The sequence below is a fragment of the Pogoniulus pusillus genome, chromosome 5 (assembly GCF_015220805.1).
Source record: "Pogoniulus pusillus isolate bPogPus1 chromosome 5, bPogPus1.pri, whole genome shotgun sequence".
In the NCBI taxonomy this organism is placed as follows: domain Eukaryota; kingdom Metazoa; phylum Chordata; class Aves; order Piciformes; family Lybiidae; genus Pogoniulus; species Pogoniulus pusillus.
In genome coordinates this window covers 19,180,406-19,198,984 of record NC_087268.1, presented here as the reverse complement: position 1 = coordinate 19,198,984, position 18,579 = coordinate 19,180,406, and positions in this window count along the sequence as shown.

The window sequence follows — 18,579 nt, the reverse complement described above, 5'->3', positions numbered from 1 at the left end:
TCACCAGGAGGTGATTGAATCCTTGTCTCTGGACATGTTGAAAAGATGCAGATATGTGGTGCTGAGGGATAAAGATTAGCACGAGACTTGGTAGAGTTAGATAACAGTTGGACTTGATGATCTTAAAGGTCTTTTCCAAGTAAAACAGTTCCATGATTCTAAGGTTGCAGTGCATGAGAAGAGTCTGGAGGAGGTGGCTGGTGATGTCAATGAACTTTCTTTTACCTATAGAAAGCTGTCAAACGAACAGACATCTGACTTGGGGGAGGTAAATTAGAGATTTGATAAAATATAGGATCAGACATGGTTGGATAGATGGACAGAAGTAGGAATGGAGGTAAATTGAGTTTTACTACAAACTCTGATTAAATATTGGATGACAAGAAGATCACAGAATCATAGAATCACTGATTGGGAAAGACATTTAAGATCACTGAAGTCCAATAATTATCTAACTCTACCAGGTCTGGTGCCAAACCATTTCCCTCAGCACCATATCTTTGCATACTTTAAACACGTCTAGATTACTAATGATAGACAGAAAGTACTGTGGATGCTTTTCACAAACTGAGGACTGTATCTTGTGTGTGTCTGTGGCTGTCAGATGCTATAGCCAGAAGCCAGGTCAGCCAAAGCTGAGATGATTTTTTTCTCTTAAGTTCCCTTCAGCCTGGATTAGAGGTCATCCACCCCACATCTCTCCTGATACAATCTGGTATCTCCACAATTTGGAATAACATCTGAATATAGATGTGCATGGAGAACTGTGCTTTGGCCTTTACTTTGCTGGTGGTGGAAGCAAGTAAATATTTGCTAAGGTCATTAGCCTGGAAAAGATACTATCTCCATATATCAAGTCCCTTACTCTTTGGACTTAGGAGCAGCTGAGGGTTTTTTTTAGCATTGTTCAGTCCATCAGTACAGGCAGTTGTCTCCTCCTGTCCCAGTCCAAGCAATGGGAACACCAATGCTCTTTTTAGCTCTGACCCTCTTCCCACTTGCAGTTGAAACTGCAGCAAGCATGGAACTGTGAGATTATCTCCTTCTGATTTCAGGGAGGGCTTGGTGGAAGGGACTGACATTGAAGGGTGGTGTTGAGGTGCTGCACTTCTGAGCACATCAGAGGTGAATGGTGGGGGCTTTTTTCCCAGGATGGTTGAGAAGAAACAACTCCTATAGAGTCCCATTGGAGCACTGGGTATTGACTGCTACTGGGCAGGTGAAACCCCTGGTGTTTGTATGTTCATGTGCAATGCACACACCACAAAGCTGCAGAACCCACAAGATCATTCTATGCTGATGGGGGTGACCAGTCTTCAGCTTAATTTCTCACAGTCTTGCTGTGCTCACAACTGAAGTATCATACACTGGGCAAGGTGCTGACAGACAGGTATCAGGAGATCTCTAGATACACACTAAGCATGTTGCCACCAGTATGGAAAGGGAACTGCACTGTGGTTCCTTTACTGCAGGCCTCCAGACACTTCTGAACCCTGATCTACTTCTTCATGGAAGCAGCACAGACAGGTTCTGGACTGTCCACTTCAGCCTCTGAATTTTTTTTTAACATCTGCTGCTCTCTTATAGTCACCCTATGGTGGTGTTCCCTGCTGTCATTCACCACACCCAAGAGCAGAAGCTCTGCATTCACCTCACAGGATTACAGGATCATAGGATATTAGGGGTTGGAAGGGGACCCAAGGAGATCATTGAATCCAACCCCCCTGCCAGAGCAGGACAATCCTATCTAACACAGAGCACAGAGGAACACATCCAGAGAGGCCTTGAAAGGCTCCAGAGAAGGAGACTCCACAACCTCCCTGGGAAGTCTGTGCCAGTGCTCTGTGACCCTTACAGGAAAGAAGTCCCCCCTTGTGTTGAGGTGGAACCTCCTGTGCTGCTGCTTCCATCCATTGCTCTTTGTCCTATCACAGCAAGCAAGTGAGAAGAGCCTGTCCCACCCTCCTGGCCAGCCTTCAGATACTTACAAACATTTATCAAATCCCCTCTAAGTCTTCTTTTCTCCAGACTAAAAAGCCACAAGCCTCTCAGCCTCTCCTCATAAGCCATGCTCTCCTGTCCCCTAATCATCCTCTTAGCCCTCCGCTGGACCCTCTCCAGCAGATCCCTGCCCTCTTAAACTGGGGAGCCCAAAACTGAACACAGTATTCAAGATGAGGTCACCAGGGCAGAGTAGAGGGGAAGGAGACCCTCCCTTGATCTGCTGGACACACTCTTCCTAATACACCCCAGGATCCCATTGTCCTTGCCACAAGGGTACATTGCTGTGCCATGGTTAACTTGTTATCCACCAGGACCCCCTCTCAACTCCCTGACTGTGGCCATGCATTTGGCTGTTACCTTGCAAGTGAAAACCCAGAACCACACAGTACTTGAACAAGATGTGGAGAATCCAGGAGCTTTTCAGTGCCTCACCTTCCAGGTGAGTGTAGCTATTGCTGATGTTTTGGTACTGCAGACAGGATCCCAGCACCCCCCTGGGTATGCTGTCTTTTGCCTTGTCATGGTTTGCAAGAGCATTAAGTATGTTTCCCTCCCAGGGGTAGGCAAAAAAAACAAAACAACCCAATAGTGCCTTGGAGCCCAGCAAAGCAGAGAATCTTTCCCATATAAATGGCTTCCTCAGAAGCCTACTTCTCCATCTCCAAGAAGACCATCCTGCTCTAAAGCTGCACCTGTATTGCAAGGTGTTCCTGCAGCCTGCACAGGCATTGAGCTTGCTTAAATTATCTGTGATAAGTGGTGATGGTGCTGAATAAATGCTGAACTGAAGTTCAGTGTGATGGTTTGGGTGTTCCCTGCCCCCCCACACTTTAGAAATCACCCAGACTAGACTCAGACGGCTCTGGGAATATGAATGAAGCTATTTATTTACAGCTAGCACAATATACAAGCAGCTATTTACAGCATATACAGTTAAATACAGAAATATACAAGGTGAAAGTAATATAGAAACACAACAGCCCTCCCAGAAACCTGAGTCCCCAGGAGGGGCTCTCAACCACTCCTGCATCTTCCCCCCTTGCCCCTCTCAACCTTACCCCAGTCCTAAGGAAGAACAGAGGTTTGGCCAAGAGTTTATGAAGCAAAGTGGGTTAGGGCAAATGGAATGTGAGGTTAGGGAGTAAGATGTTGCTCAGCCAGCAGCCCAAGCCAGAGTGAGAGAAAAATGGTGAGAGTGTTATCTAATGTTTTTGATTCTTCTTCAGCAAGACTGTGAGGGAAGTAGACATCACAATTGTTTTCCTTTCACAACCTGTGATCTAGTTCTTCTCACCAAAACATTCTAGCTAGCTTCAAACTAGCACAATGCACCCCTGTCTACTTCACTTACACTATTGCCAAGAACTGTTCTAATCTAAACCAACATTTACACTAATGGATACTACAAGTTCAGTTCACGCTTCATTCCGGCTATCTCAGATGTAGGTGATTCAAGAGCTCAGAACAGTTTGTCTTCTCACAGATGAGACGAGAACAGGGACTCCCAGGTGACGTTGGGTTCGGGCTCATATACTGTAGATTCTATCATAGATTCTTTCAATGATGGACACCAGTGGCAGAGTATTATACACTCTGAATTTAAACTCTCTCTGCTAAGGTTAGATTTTTCTGTGGAATACACTGGATTTCACCATTCTCCTGCATTACCCAGTAGGTGTGACCAGGACCTTCAGCAGACACCACCCCTCAGACAGGTTTCCCTTTGCCCGAAGGAGAAAATACCCAGTTTTCCCTAACAGATTCTTTTCACATACAACAGGAACTTTATCATCCTCTACTGTTTGGACCAGACCTGATTGTGCAGGTCCTGCTCTGTTTACTGAACCTCTATTATTTACCTACCAGGTATCTTGTGCTAAATGTTTGTCCCAGTTTTTCAGAGTTGCACCGCCCATGGCTTTTAGGGTGGTTTTCAGCAAACCATTGTAGCACTCAATCTTCCCTGAAGCTGGTGCATAGTAGGGTATGTGGTAGATCCACTCAATACCGTGCTCTTTGGCCCAGTTTTTCACAAGGTTGTTCTTGAAATGAGTGCCATTGTCTGACTCGATTCTCTCTGGAGTTCCATGTCTCCACATGATAGGTGGAGATTGATCTATCGCATGCCCATTGGTATGTTGCATCTCTGCCTTGATGTCCAGGTGAATCATGGGCCCACTGAGCTAAGAACAGTTCACCTCGGTGTTTCCAATCATGGTCAAGATCAGAGTTGGTATCAACTTGGGAAATTTATGCAGCTTGGTCTGCCTGCTGGTTGTGTTGATGTTCTTCAGTAGCTCTGTTCTTAGGCATGTGTGCGTCTACGTGCTGCACCTTCACTGGAATTCTCTCCAGTCGTGCATCAATGTCCTGCCATAGATCAGCATACCAAATAGGCTTTCCTTTCCTCTGTCAACCTTTCTTTTTCCAGTCCTCTAGCCAACCCCATAGAGCATTGGCTACCATCCATGAGTCGGTGTAGAGGTAAAGGATAGGCCAATTCTCACGTTCAGCCACATCAAGAACAAGCTGGACAGCTTTTACCTCAGCGAACTGACTGGATTCTCCCTCTCCATCTCTCACTTCAGTAACTCTCCTGGTAGGACTCCAGACTGCTGACTTCCATCTTCGCTTGTTCCCAACAAGATGACAGGAACCATCTGTGAACAAAGCATAGTTATTTTCCTGATCAGAGAGATCACCATAGGGTGAAGCTCCCTCAGCATGAGTTATTTTCTCCTCTGGAGGTGTGGTACAGTCTGTGCCTCCCGGCCAGTTGGTGATCGCCTCCACCAGACCAGGTCGGTCAAGATTACCCATTTGTGCTTGTTGGGTTATCAAAGCCATCCATTTAGGCCAGGTTGCATCTGTGGCATGATGTGGTGATGAACCTTTGCCTTTGAACATCCAGTTTAAAACTGACAGTCTAGGAGCTAAAAGCAATTGTGACTCAGTTCCAATCACTTCAGAAGCTGCTTTCACTCCTCCATAGGCTGCTAGTATCTCTTTCTCTGTTGGGGGTGTAATTTGCCTCTGAACCTCTGTAGGTATGACCCCAGAAACCAAGTGGATGACCATGTGTCTCGTTTGGAGCTCTCTGCCAAAGGCTCCAAGTTGGACCATTGTCACTGGCAGACGTGTACAGAATGATCTTAATGTCTGGACCAGATTGCACAGGTCCCAAGCCCACTGCATGGACTACTTCTTGTTTGATCTGATCAAAGGCTGCTTGTTGTTCAAGTCCACACTCGAAATTGTTTCTCTTATGAGTCACATCGTGCAGAGGTTTGACAATTTGACTGAATCCAGGAATGGGTAGTCTCCAAAATCCCATTGCACCCAAGAAAGATAGAGTGTCCTTCTTATTGGTGGGAACTGCCATGGTGGAGACTTTGTTGATCACATCCTGTGGATTGTGACGGCGACCATCCTGCCACCGCACTCCCAGAAACTGAATTTCTTTGGAAAGTGCTTTGACTTTGTCTCTCTTAATGGCAAAACTTGCTTGCAACACAATGTCAATGATTCTGTTACCTTTCTCAAAGACTTCCTCAGCTGTTTGGACCCACACAATGATGTCGTCGATGCATTGGATGTGCTCTGGGGCTTTATCTTTCTCCAGTGCATTGTGGATGACTGAGTGACAGATCGCTGAGCTGTGTTTCCACCCCTGAGGCAAACGGTTGAATTGGTACTGGATTCCTCTCCAGGTGAATGCCAACTGAGGCCTGCACTTCTCTGGTATAGGAATAGAGAAGAAAGCATTAGCAGTGTCTGTGGTAGCATACCATTTAGCCTTCTTCAATTCCAGCTCATACTGGAGTTCCAGCATGTCTGTCACAGGTGCGCTCATGGGTGGAGTCACCTTGTTGAGGGCACAAAAGTCTACTGTCATTTGCCAGTGTCTGTTAGGCTTGCGCACAGGCCAGATGGGACTGTTGAAAGGTGAATGAGCTTTCTCGATGACAGCCTGACTCTCCAGTTGATGAATCAGCTGATGAACGGGCAACAAAGAGTCACAGTTAGGTCTGTGCTGCCTGTGGTGCACAGTTTGGGTAGCAATTGGCACTTCGAGATCCTCTATGTCATGATGTCCCACAACTGCAGATTCATCTGAAAGTTCAGGTCTAATGGACAATTCCAATTTACCATACTCAATCTCTACAGATGCTATTCCAAAAGCCCATTTGTGACCCTTAGGATCTTTGAAACAACCTTGACCCAAAAAGTCAATTCCCAGAATGCAATGCACATCAGGACCAGTTACAATAGTATGTTTCTTCCACTTGTCTCAGCCTGCAACTTAGTTAACTCTTGTGATCCGCTAGGTGATTCCAGAAATAGATATGGACTCTGTCCCTTTGCAATTGGATGTCAATAAAGTACACTGAGCACCTGTGTCAACTAAAGCCCTCTATTTCCAAACTTTTGAACTGCCAGGCCACCTAATGAATACATTCCAATAGATTTGGATCTCTCCACTATCGCTTTCCTCCTCCTGACTGGAGGCAGGGCACCCCTAATGCTGAACATGGCATGTGGGGTGTACACAGTGATTGGTGTTGTTATGAGAGAAATTGCAATTGTTGGAATAATTGCAGTTGCTCTCGGGAGCTGAAGAAGTGACAGCTACTTTTCTGGCATTGCTGCCTCTGTTTCTGCCACTCTGCAGTTCCCTGACTCTCTTTGAAACCGCTGAAGTAGGTTGACCATCCCACTTGTTCATGTTCCCACCGTATGTGTCACGCAGAAGTATCCACAGTGACGCACGTGATTGCTGATGTCTAGGTGGAATTTGTCTCCTCCTGGGCTGGAATTGCCTTGCAGGAGGTGGGCGTCTATTCCTGATGGCAGAAACATGCACCCATTCAGATGATGAAGGAATGGTATCCTTTACCAGATTGGAAATTGAGGTTTTAAGATCCTCCTTCAGTTCTCTCATGCCATCTTTGATGCCATCCTTGATGCTCTTCTTAATGCCATTCATCCCCTTCATCTCTGTAGTCATAGTTTTTGTGGCAGAGACTAGGGCAGAATGTGACAAGCTGTCCTCTATCTGCCTCAGCTGGTCAGTGAATTCACCAACAGTGATAGACCTTCCATTATCACCCCTTGATAGAAACCTGCTGGCCAAAATGTTAGCATAGGATGAAGGAGCAAGCTTGATAAGCTTCTTCATGAGACCTGTTCCAAGAGGAATGTCATCAGCCTCATGTGTGCCATGATCTCCATAGAGCACTTCCTTCGCGGCAAACTCCTTCAGAAGCTTAATTCCCTGCTCAATGGTATTCCACTTCTTGGCTGACCATGGCAGATCATCTTGGGAAGGATATCTCATAGCCACACCCAACAGAAGGTGTGTCCACAAGCTAACCTTACCAAAAGGGCTTGCTAGGTATTTGTCCACTCCACTCTCCTTGGTGAGTGGTCCTAGCTGCTTGGCAGACTTGTCTCCTACCTGCAGGGCATTTGCACCAATAGTATGGCATCTCACTAGCCAGCTTAGGATTGACTCTCCCGACTCCCTTGAGTATTACTTTCTAACTTCCCTGACCTCTCTGAGGGGATTGTTGGATTCCTGGATGTCGTCCTTCTCCTCTTCCTATTGTTGTTCTGGTTGTTCCTGGTCTAGAAACAGAACTTTCCTAAGAGCACTCTTAAACCCGTTGGAACCATCTTGGCTGCCACACTCACAGTGCTCCTCTCATCAGAGTACTGGGTTCTAAGTTTATTTGCCAAATCTCGAAGAATATACATCTCCTCTTCCTCCTCTTGTACACCAGAGTTCTCATCTCCTAAATACTCTTTTGAATCACTCTTTGTCAAATATTTTGTCTTAACTAGGACTTTGGCATGCACCAAGACAACCTGCGATGAGAGAGATTTTGATGAGTCCACTAGCCGTTTGGAATTATTTGGGGTCTGGCCAGAGGCCTGTGAGTTCAAATCTGCCTTAGGGATAGGGTTTTTTTCTGCTGCTGGGGAGGTTGAACTGGCTGAATTAGTTATTAGTTGAAGTAACATCTTGTGTTTGGGTAGTTCCCTGTGTTCCTGGGCATCCTGCCATGTTATCATTTTTTGTAAGAACACTGGCAGCTTTCCCAGAATCTAGGGGAGGAGGTGTAGTGGTGGCCCCCCGTTGCTCTGCCCCTGAGTTATCTCTGTTTACACTTAGATTGGTACTTTGTTTACCATTAGTCTGGGACACAGGCACCTTCTTTTTACTTCTTAAAGGTATCACACTCAAATTTCTCTTACATAATGCCAAAATTAATACAAAAATCAAAATTACAAGACCTAAAATCACACACAACAGAAATACCACGGTTTGATGTGAATAACATTCAGAATAAGAGTCAGCCACCTGAGTCTTAGGTAGAATTACCTTCATTAGGCCTGTAGATAAAGCAGAAGATGTAATACTTCAATTTCCTGCAATGTTACTGGTGAATGCCCTGTAATGTTACTGGTAAAAGACTCAATGATGCTAAATCCAATATAGCCAAGGATGAAATCCCCCCAATTCCAAAAACTGAATGCAAGTTCAGCTTTGATCTTCAAAATTAGATGAAACAAAAAGTAACCAACTTGTGCCTTGGTCCAATTATAAACAAGAAAACAGAAGATAGGCCACACAATAGCCCCCACTGCTCCAGGATCCTCATGCTCTGTTCAAGCTGTTGACAAGAGTGTCCTCCTGAAGAAGAACCCTAACAGCAGACATAGTGAGTGCAGCCTGTCATGACCAACCTACTAGTGTCTACCTGCCTTCTGCCTCTAGGCACTGACAAGAGGAAGCCCATAGTCCATCCCAGGATATGGCTGCTCCAACATTCTCTCTCTTTGGCATCTTCTGAGAAGTGGTTCTTGAGCATCAGTCCTGAACTGTAGACCTCTGCCTGGAGAGTGCTAGATGCTGCACAACGCTGCAGTGGTAGGCAGAGAGAGCAGCATTTTGCCTGGAGAGAGAGTACTTGGCAGCGTTTCTCACATCCACCTGTCTTGCTGCTCTTCCATCTTCCATCAACAGTGAGGCTAAACCTTTGAAATTTGTCCTACTAAGGTCCTCATACCCCTCTGCCCCAAACATTGCTTGTTATAACCACATGACAGAACAGACTGAGAACATGAGGAACTCTTTACAAAACAGCAGCTGAAGCAGTTTAGGCCGGAGAAAAGGAGGCTGAAGGGAGACTGTCTCAGTCTGGACAATTCCCTGAAAGGAGGTTAGAGTGAAGTGGGTGTTTCTCTCCCTAGTAACAAGTGATAGTAAAAGAGAAAATGGCGTCAAGTTGCACCAGGGGAGGTTTAGGTTGGATATTAGAAGAAATGTCTTCACTGAAAGGGTTCTCAAAAACTGCAATGGGTTCCCTAGGGAAATGGTTGAATCCCCATACCTGGAGGTGTTTCAAAGACACAGAGATGTGGTGCTGAGGGATGTGGTTTAGCACCAGACTTGGCAGAATTAGATAACGTTTGGATTTCATTATTTTAAAGGTCTTTTCCAACTCAAACAGTTCTACATTAAATGGCAGCACACACAATAGGTGGTTAAAAGCATTCAGCTAGCTGCATTCTAAGGTTATGAAAAGGCCTTGCCGTGAGTTTATAAAGAAATAGCAGAATTATGGGATTGAATAACAATCTTCTAGTCCCCAGAAGACTTTTAACCTTATAGTTGTCAATCTGGGACACCCTCTTTCAGAAGGAAAGGAAGTAAATGTAGAGAGGCAAAAGAGGTGAAACACACAAAGAATAGTCTTGCTTTGATGAGGAAGTTAAAAGAAAAAAAATCAATAAATAAAGGGTACTTAAGGAAAGGGGAATTACAAAGAGGTATAGGGAAGGGAAACGAGATATAAATATATATATACAACCAGATTGATGGCAATGGATGGAGGTAGATTCAGGAAGTGGTGGTCCCACCATGTGGTAGGATGGCCACGTGGCAAAATAGGAGCAGCAGGAACAAGAGTGGTGCTATCAGGCAGGGAGGACAAAGAGAGAAAGAGAAACAGAAAGCTCCTCTGTTTTTATAGGGGGTATAAACAGCAAGATGGACTGGGCTAACCACTACACCTGGGGTCAGGTTGAGACCACCCCTAGAAGGGTTAACCCCTTACAGAGGCTAACTTGAGTAAGGATGATTGCATGCGAACAGAGAGTCAGATCTTTCCATTAAAGTTTAGATTTTTTTTTTCTCTCAAGTTCATTTGTGGGCTATATGGTTGTGGCAGTTTGAGCTGATTTTTCTAGCTCAGACATAGGGGAGAGGTGAATATTCCAGGGACAGGCCATATAATGGCTACAATAGATAAATTAATATAATTTCATTGGACCATCAAGAGCTTAATGTCTAGAAGCACAGCTTGTTCTCCCCCTTCTTCTGCTGGCTTCTGCTGCTTGAGCTGTGCCTGCCTATCTTCCCTGGTTGCTGTTTTGGCTGCTGCTGCTTTTGCTGCTTTGCCACCACTTGACCCCTCCTCCATCTCCCCTAAGGTTATTATATTTTTTTTCCTCTTCTCTAGTAGTTTATCTCTCTTTATATTGTTACACTTACACTATTAGAAATGCAATTTCATCTTTCCCTGACTTTCAAAAGAAAATCTGTGTTGTAGTGAGTTTATTCTCCTGGAGGAAGGATCCACCATAACCCAGGGCAATGGTATTTGACTTTGGCTTGCTGTTAGGGTCAGGTATATGAAAGACAAGTCTAGATAAGACTTACTTTTATGATAAGTAATAATTGGTTACAGTATTCCTCTGAAGCTGGTTTTCATTCCTCATGCACAGTCCAGAGTCTGAACCTGTAATTTTGTGTAAAAGTGTACAAACAAGAAGTATTTAAAAGTGTTTCAGCTACCACCAGCCCCTTTATAGAATCATAGCAGTCAGGGTTGGAAAGGACCACAAGGATCATCCAGTTCCAACCCTCACTGCTATGCCCAGGGACACCCTACCCTAGAGCAGGCTGCCCACAGCCTCATCCAGCCTGGCCTTAAACACCTCCAAGCATGAGGCCTCGAACACCTTCCTGGGCAACCCGTTCCAGCCTCTCACCACTCTCATGATCAACAACTTCCTCCTCACCTCCACTCTGAACCTCCCCACCTCCAGCTTTGTTCCATTTCCCCCAGTCCTGTCACTCCCTCATAGCCTAAAAAGTCCCTTCCCAGCTTTTTTTGTAGGCCCCCTTCAGACACTGGAAGGCCACAAGAAGGTCATCTGGGAACCTCCTCTTCTGCAGACTGCACAGCCCCAACTCTTTCAGTCTGTCCTCACAGCAGAGCTGCTCCAGCCCTATGAACATCCTCATGGCCCTTCCCTGGACACACTCCAGCATCTCCACATCCCCCTTGTAATGGAGGCTCCAGAACTGGATGCTGTACTCTAAGTGGGATCTCAGAAGAGTGGAGTAGAGGGGAAGAACCACCTCCCTCACCCTGCTGGCCACACTTCTCCTGATGCGGCCCAGGATCTGGTTGGCCCTCTGGGCTGCAAGTGCACACTGCTGGTTCCTGTTGAGCTTCTTGTCCAGCAGCACCCCCATGTCCCTCTCTTCAGGGCTACTCTCCAGCCAGTCACTGCCCAGCCTGGAGTTGTGCCTGGGATTGCCTCGACCCAGATGCAGTACCTTGTACTTGGTCTTGTTGAAGCTCCTGAGGTTGTCTTGTGCCCACCTCTCCAGCCTGTCCAGGTCCCTCTGGATGGCACCCCTGCCCTCCAGCCTGTCTCCTGTACCACACAGCTTGGTGTAGTCAGCAAACTTGCTGAGGGTGCCTCTGTCCATGGCACCGATAAAGATGTTGAACAAGATACTTTCAATATTCCTTGTTCCCTTTAATTTCTCATTGATTCACTATTTTCATTGTTTTCCCAGAAATTGCATATGAAAGTATTAACCAATGCTAGTGTGCTAGTTTGAAGCAGGCTAGAATGTTTTGGTGAGAGAAAGTAGATAATTGGCTGTGAAAGGAAAACAATGGTTATGTCTCCTTCCCTCACAGTCTCGCTGAGAGGTATGGGAACAAGAAAGTAAACATTAGATAACACTTTTCGCCATTTTCTTCACTCTGCTTCTGGCTTCGAACTGGGCCACAGCTCCCTAACCTCACTGCCACTAACCTTGCTTCTTAACCTCTTGGCTGAACCTCTCTTCTTTCTTTGGACTGGGGTAAGGTTGAGAGAGGCAGGGGGAAGGTGCAGGGGTGGTTGAGAGCCCCTCCCGGGGACTCAGGTTTCTGGGAGGGGAGTTGTGTTTCTGTATTACTTTTACTTTGTATATTTGTGTATATTTCTATATATATTGTAAATAACTGCTTGTATATTGTGCTAGCTGTAAATAAATAGCTTCATTTATATTCCCAGAGCCCATCTGAGTTAGCTGGGGTACCTTCTAAAGTGTGTGTGTGTGGGGGGCAGATAACAGCCAAACCACCACAGCTAGAATCAAGAAACCAGTTTCCTGTATGAGACCAAACATTGAAAAAAAGGTGCTCTCTGGAACTGTCACTATGCTTGGTAAGGAATAGACACATCCATCTTCTCTCCCAGTTCTGGACAACCTGCAGCTGAGACAGCTGATTCCCAGTCTGCTATGTTCCTTGCCTGTGGGGTATGACAAGAACAAACATCTTCATACTCCAGTTCTTGAATAAGACTAAACAACTGGATGCAGGAATTGAAGATAGAGCACTAGAATTCTTGAGAAAAGGTAAACATTGTCCTTCTTCCTTCTGCTGAAAAACAAAGGTACTCTAAATAAAAAGTGCAGGGCACTGGCCTAGTGGGAAAGTGCAGGATAGTAGTGGGAACACTGCCAAAAGTATGACAAAAGCAGGTATCACAGAGAACAAGGAAAATGTCTCATGGAAGGAAGAACCAGAATTTCTGTATTTTTGCCTGTTATTGAGATACTAAACCTGCTCTTAATGATTTCCATCACTCTCTGATGCCTGTGGTTTGCTCTTTAATCAGTCTTAGGCAGATGGAAGTCCCTTGCGGTAACAGGGAATCAACTGCTATTACCTGGAATAGAGTGGCCCTTAGGGACAGACAGGATTTTGGTAGCTTTTCCCTGTTTTTTTAGGACACATATTGTAGAGGCATATGGGCTCTGTCCAACATATTCTGAATTTAACACAGTGCCAGTGTCTTTGTCTCATTTTGCAACAAGCCTCATATGTCAGCCTGACTGTCTCCTTAGCCTACCATGTTCCAAGTTCAGCAGCAACCCCTGGAGAGGATTTTGCTCCCTCTCCTTCCCTGTTCCTCTCTTGTACTGTGAATTGCAATATCTGTCTGGGAGAGGGTGGCCTGAGAGAATGGTGGCAACAGAGAGTCAAAGGGGAGGGTAAATAATGAGCAAACAAAAGCAGACAGGGCTTTGCCCTCAGAGCTTAAAGGCATGACCTTGTTACTTTCTGTACATCCCATAAAAAGGGCTGTCTTGAGTCCTAGTGGAGTGCCAGTGAGAGCTAGCAGAAGCACTGAAAGACTCTCCACTTCTACATCTCTTCTTATTCATGGCAAGGTGCAAGTGACAGTTCCCTGTGGAGATGTGAGGTGGCTGAGCATGTCACTGTTCAGCAAACCAGCAAGGCAGATACCTACAGTACTTGCACACAGCAGCTCTAGTAACATGGAACAGCCACATGGCATATTTCAGTGATACTTCATGTCATGCTGATGTGGTGGGGTGTGTGGGGAGATGTGGGGTGGTAGGTTTGCCTCACTGTCTCTGATTGTAGGGCCTGATGAAATCTCTTGCTGCAAAGCCTTCTCACAGCAAGGATACAGTTTGAGATTGAATTGGTTGTGGCAATTAATGAGGCGGGAATTATAAAATACGTAGTTGTTTTATTTCTGAAAGCCCCGTCCACAACTCTATACAAATTAGTTAATTTTGAGTTCTTAATTTATTCAGGAAAATCTTCATAAGGATGCTTCTCAGCAGTGTAATAATTTAGAAAAATGAGAAACATTGGAAAAGGTTTGTCCACAAAAATATCTTTGTTCCACTTACAAATGAAAGGCATCCTGGAGCCTTAGGAAAACTCTGTGCTACTCATGGCAGTGGAGTAAAAATTTCAAGATAGTCTCTGGCTCCTTTGTGACAATGTTGGACCTGCTTGACCATTGAGATGCTTCCAGATTTTCCCAGGGTGCTGGGAAAGAGGCAGACAATCTCTGACCTGATCCTGGTTCCTCTTGGCACAGAGGTTTGCAGAAGTGCAGGCAGGATCTCTTGCAGATGTGTAGAGAGCACCATGTTGATGGCACTTCTTGCCATGTCATGAGACACTTAAATGCCTTCTCCTGGGAAACTTGAGGCACTTCAGTTTCCTGGTAGTTCAAGCCCAAAATATGAGGGCTAAGCTGGTCTGAAGCACGAGGCAGAGCAGAACAGGTTGTCCAAGAGCAGTGAGGCAGAGGCAGCAAGGAAGAGGCAGCATGTACTGAGGCAGAGCAGTGAGGCAGAAGCAGCTCAACTACTTGCAACTTAGCTCAATTTATATTATTTGCCCCTGTGGAAAGGCTCCTTTGGCCACAGAGAGTCACCAATCAAAATGGCATTTGCCAAACTGACCATGTTAGGTGAACCCAGGGCTTGCTCACTCTTATTTGGGCAAGACACCAACAAGTACCTAAACACCTGTGGATACACGTTTATCACTTTGGGAGGGGACATAATGGCCCAAGCTTTTGTTTTCCTCCCACCCTTGCTTCCCCCATCAGCAGAAGGGTGGGGCAAGCCAGGACATCTAATAGGCCTATTGGCCTTCCAGGACATCTCCAGACATGATGATGGGTCCTACAGTGCCTTTGGGAAAGCTGACAACCAGAACAACACGTGGTAGGTGACCAGTGTTGGTACTGTCATCCCAAACCTATTGTCCTTGCTGGTTCAGCTCCTGGCTGTGACATGGGAACCCCTCTGTTCTCTGCCTACAGGCTGACAGCTTTTGTAGCCAGGTCCTTTAGACAAGCCAACTCTCATATTTACATCAATAAGAAACATGTGCAAAGTGTTCTACTCTGGCTGCAGAAGCATCAGCTGCCCAGTGGCTGCTTCAGGAGTGTGGGGAAACTCTTCAACAATGACCTGAAGGTACCAAACATGGGAGTGGAAGGAACATAATGTGGGGCACAGGGTTTTTTCCTCCTACTCTTCTACTGTGCACAGATGCACAAAACTATGTGCCCATAGACCATCAAAGCCAAGGCAGCTTCCCAGAGTGGAACAAAAAATTGTAGCCTAAACCAGCAATCATTTCCTCCATGTGAGGTTTTAATCTCAGCTAGGCTTTCTTTATTTTCACACTAGTCTTATTTTCACACTAGTCAAAAGGTACCATGGCTAACTGTGATAAGGCAATTCAAGAACACAAGGAGAAACATTTGCATATTTTAGTGCTTGTCTAAAATAATCTGGTTGTGTTCTCCCTCTTTTCATGCCTTACAACACACAATACTCTCCAGATAGGCCTGATGATGTGCTTTAATATGAGACAATCTGAAGACACGGTTGTCCTTCCATTGCCCCAAAAGTATGACTTCTCTTGTCACTTCCCATCATCAAAATGATCCCTGCAATGTTGCTGGAAATCATAGAATCATAGAATAGTTTGGGTTGCAAGGGACCTTAAGGATGATCTAGTTCACAGGCAGGAACACTTCCTACTAGACTAGATTGCTTAAGACTCCATCCAGCCTAGCTTTGCTTGGACCCTTCACAACTTCTATAGGCAAGCTGTTACAGTGTCTCACCACCCTCATGGGGAGGAATTTCTTCCCGGTGGCTAATCTAAATCAAGCTTCTCCTGGTTAAAGGTCATTACCTCTCATCCTGTCACTACACACCTTTCTAAAAAGTCCCTCTCCATCTCTCCTCTAGCTCTATTCAAATATTGGAAGGTTTATAGAGGTCTTTTCCAGCTGAAAAGATTCTATAATTCTATGATTCTATAAGGTCTCCACAGATATTTCTCTCCAGGCTGAACAACTCCAACTCTCTCAGCCTTTCTGTGTAGGAGTATCCAATCTTCAGGAACTCTGCCCATGGACATGGAGGCTGGAATTCTCCCGGCTTCAGGGGAAAGGACAGTCTCTGACCTTGTTCTCATGGCTTCTTCTGGACGATCTGTCCAGGGATTCTTAGGCAGGGCAGCCTAAGCACATGTCCCAGCACAGTGTCACACTGGCCACACAGGCTGATCATGTGCAGACAAGTGGAGCCTACCAGGCAATAATAAGGCAATGGACATGCAATAGGGTGCACTGCTGCACAGGAGACTAGGCTCCATAGATAAAGGCAGGCAATACAGTATCTAGTCCTGGTAACTCACCACAGTGGTGTGCAGGTGTACATGGCTGGCTGGGAGCCCATGGGAGATTCTGTCTCCATAGATAAAGGCAGGCATTAGGGTGAGCACTGCGGGTGAGCAGGCCAGCAGGCAAGCAGGCACGCAAAAGCAAGTTGTTTTCCTGTGGACCTCTATTTATCAAATGCAGGCTGAGATTAATGGCCCTTTGGCCACCAAAATGACCAATCAGGTTAGTAGTTAGCCAAACCTTACCATAATAGGCAAAAGCCACAGGCCTGGACCTTCCAAATAAGTGGAGAACATGGGCCTAAACACCCTGGTGGGCCATAAGCTAGGTACATGGGCTTATAAAAAAACCACTAACACAGCCAGGGGCCTGGGGCAGGCCAGACTTTATGGCACCAGATTTGTTATGCCCCTTTGTGTTCATTTATGTGTTTTCCTCTGGTGTGGGCAGAAAAACATGTTCAGTCAAGACAAGGCATGTATAAGCCTATTTGGGCCTAAGGGCCCTCCACAACATGAAGCCATGTTGTCTGTCATCAATAACCTCGTCATTTTTCATGTGCCTTAGTAGAGTTTCCAGGAGAATCTGCTCCATGAGCTTTGTGATGGTTTGAGTGTTAACTGCCTGTGCTAGTTTGAAGCAGGCTAGAATGTTTTGGTGAAAAGAACTAGATAATTGGCTGAAAAAGGAAAACAATGATTGTGTCTCCTTCTCTCACAGTCTTGCTGAGAAGTATGGGAACAAGAAGGGTAAACATTAGATAACTTTCGCCATTTTTTCTCTCTCTGCTTTTGGCTTCAGACTGAACTGCATCTCCTTAACCTCTCTGCCACTAACCTTGTTCCTTAACCTCTTGGCTGCACCTCTATTCTTTCTTTGGATTGAGGTAAGGTTGAGAGGGGCAGGGGGAAGGTGCAGGGGTGGTTGAGAGCCCCTCCTGGGGACTCAGGTTTCTGGGAGGGGAGTTGTGTTTCTGTATTATTTTTAACTTGTATATTTCTGTATATAACTGTATATGTTGTACATATCTGCTTGTATATTGTGCTAGCTGTAAATAAATAGCTTCATTTATATTCCCAGAGCCCATCTGAGTTAGCTGGGGCATTTCTAAAGTGTGGGGGGGCGGGTAACAGCCTAAACCACCACATATTTTATTTGGCTTCCCCAATGTAGGGCTAAATTCATTTGAGCGACTGTTAATTAACTCTGGGAATCAGAATGAAGCTAATAAAGCAGCTATTGTACTTGGCGGGGGCTATTGTGTGGCCTGTTTGCTGTTTCTTTGTGTACAATTGGATCAAAGACCAAATTGGATATTTCTTGCTTCATGTAGTTTTTTAGAAGGTCAAAGCTAAACTTTCAAGCATTTTCTGGTCTTGGGGTGATGTTATTCTTGGTTATGATGGTTTTAATGTCACTGAAAATCTTACCAGTAACATTACAGGGGCACTTGTCAAAAATATTAAAGGCAATCGAAACACTGCTTTATCTACAGACATCATGAGGGTAATTCACCCCAGAACTGGGATGCCAGACGTTTGTCTAGGTGGTTGCTCATGTAAAACTGTGTGTCTTCTCTCAATTTTTAATCTATGTCTTATGGGTTTAATTTTCATATTAATTTTGGCATTATGTGTGAAAAATTCGAATGCAGTTCTTGCAAAAACTAAGAAAATGTCTGTATCGAAACTGTCTGTCTCAAAACCAAATTCAGTAACAGTTTCTCAGCAACTACCTTCCCCCCAGCCAGTCTCTGCACCCTCCTCTTTAGATTCTGGGAAGGCTGCCAGTGTTCCTGGTAGGAACAATAACTATAACAATGAGCCAGGTTTGGCAGGCATCCCAGGAGTACAGGCTCAAAATTAGAATGTTACTGATAACACCAGCTCAGCTAGTTTGAATCCCCAGCCAGCAGACCAAAACACTGTTAGATCTAAGGCAGATCTGAACTCACAGACCCCAAGTCAGACCCCCAGTGATTCAAACCCTCCACCAAACACATTAAAGTCTGTTGCTGCGCAGGCCTTTTTGGCACCTGCTAAGGCAAAAGCCAAGTGTGATTCAAAGGAGGATGTAAGAGAGGGGACCTCTGGTGAGCAAGAGGAGGAAGAGAAGGCACTTAGTCTGCGAGACCTCGCAAACGTGCTAACATCCCAATACTCGAATGAAAAGAGCGCTGTGAGGTTGGCTGCCAAGAAAGAGGATGGTTCCAATGAGTTTAAGAGTGCTATGAGGAAACTT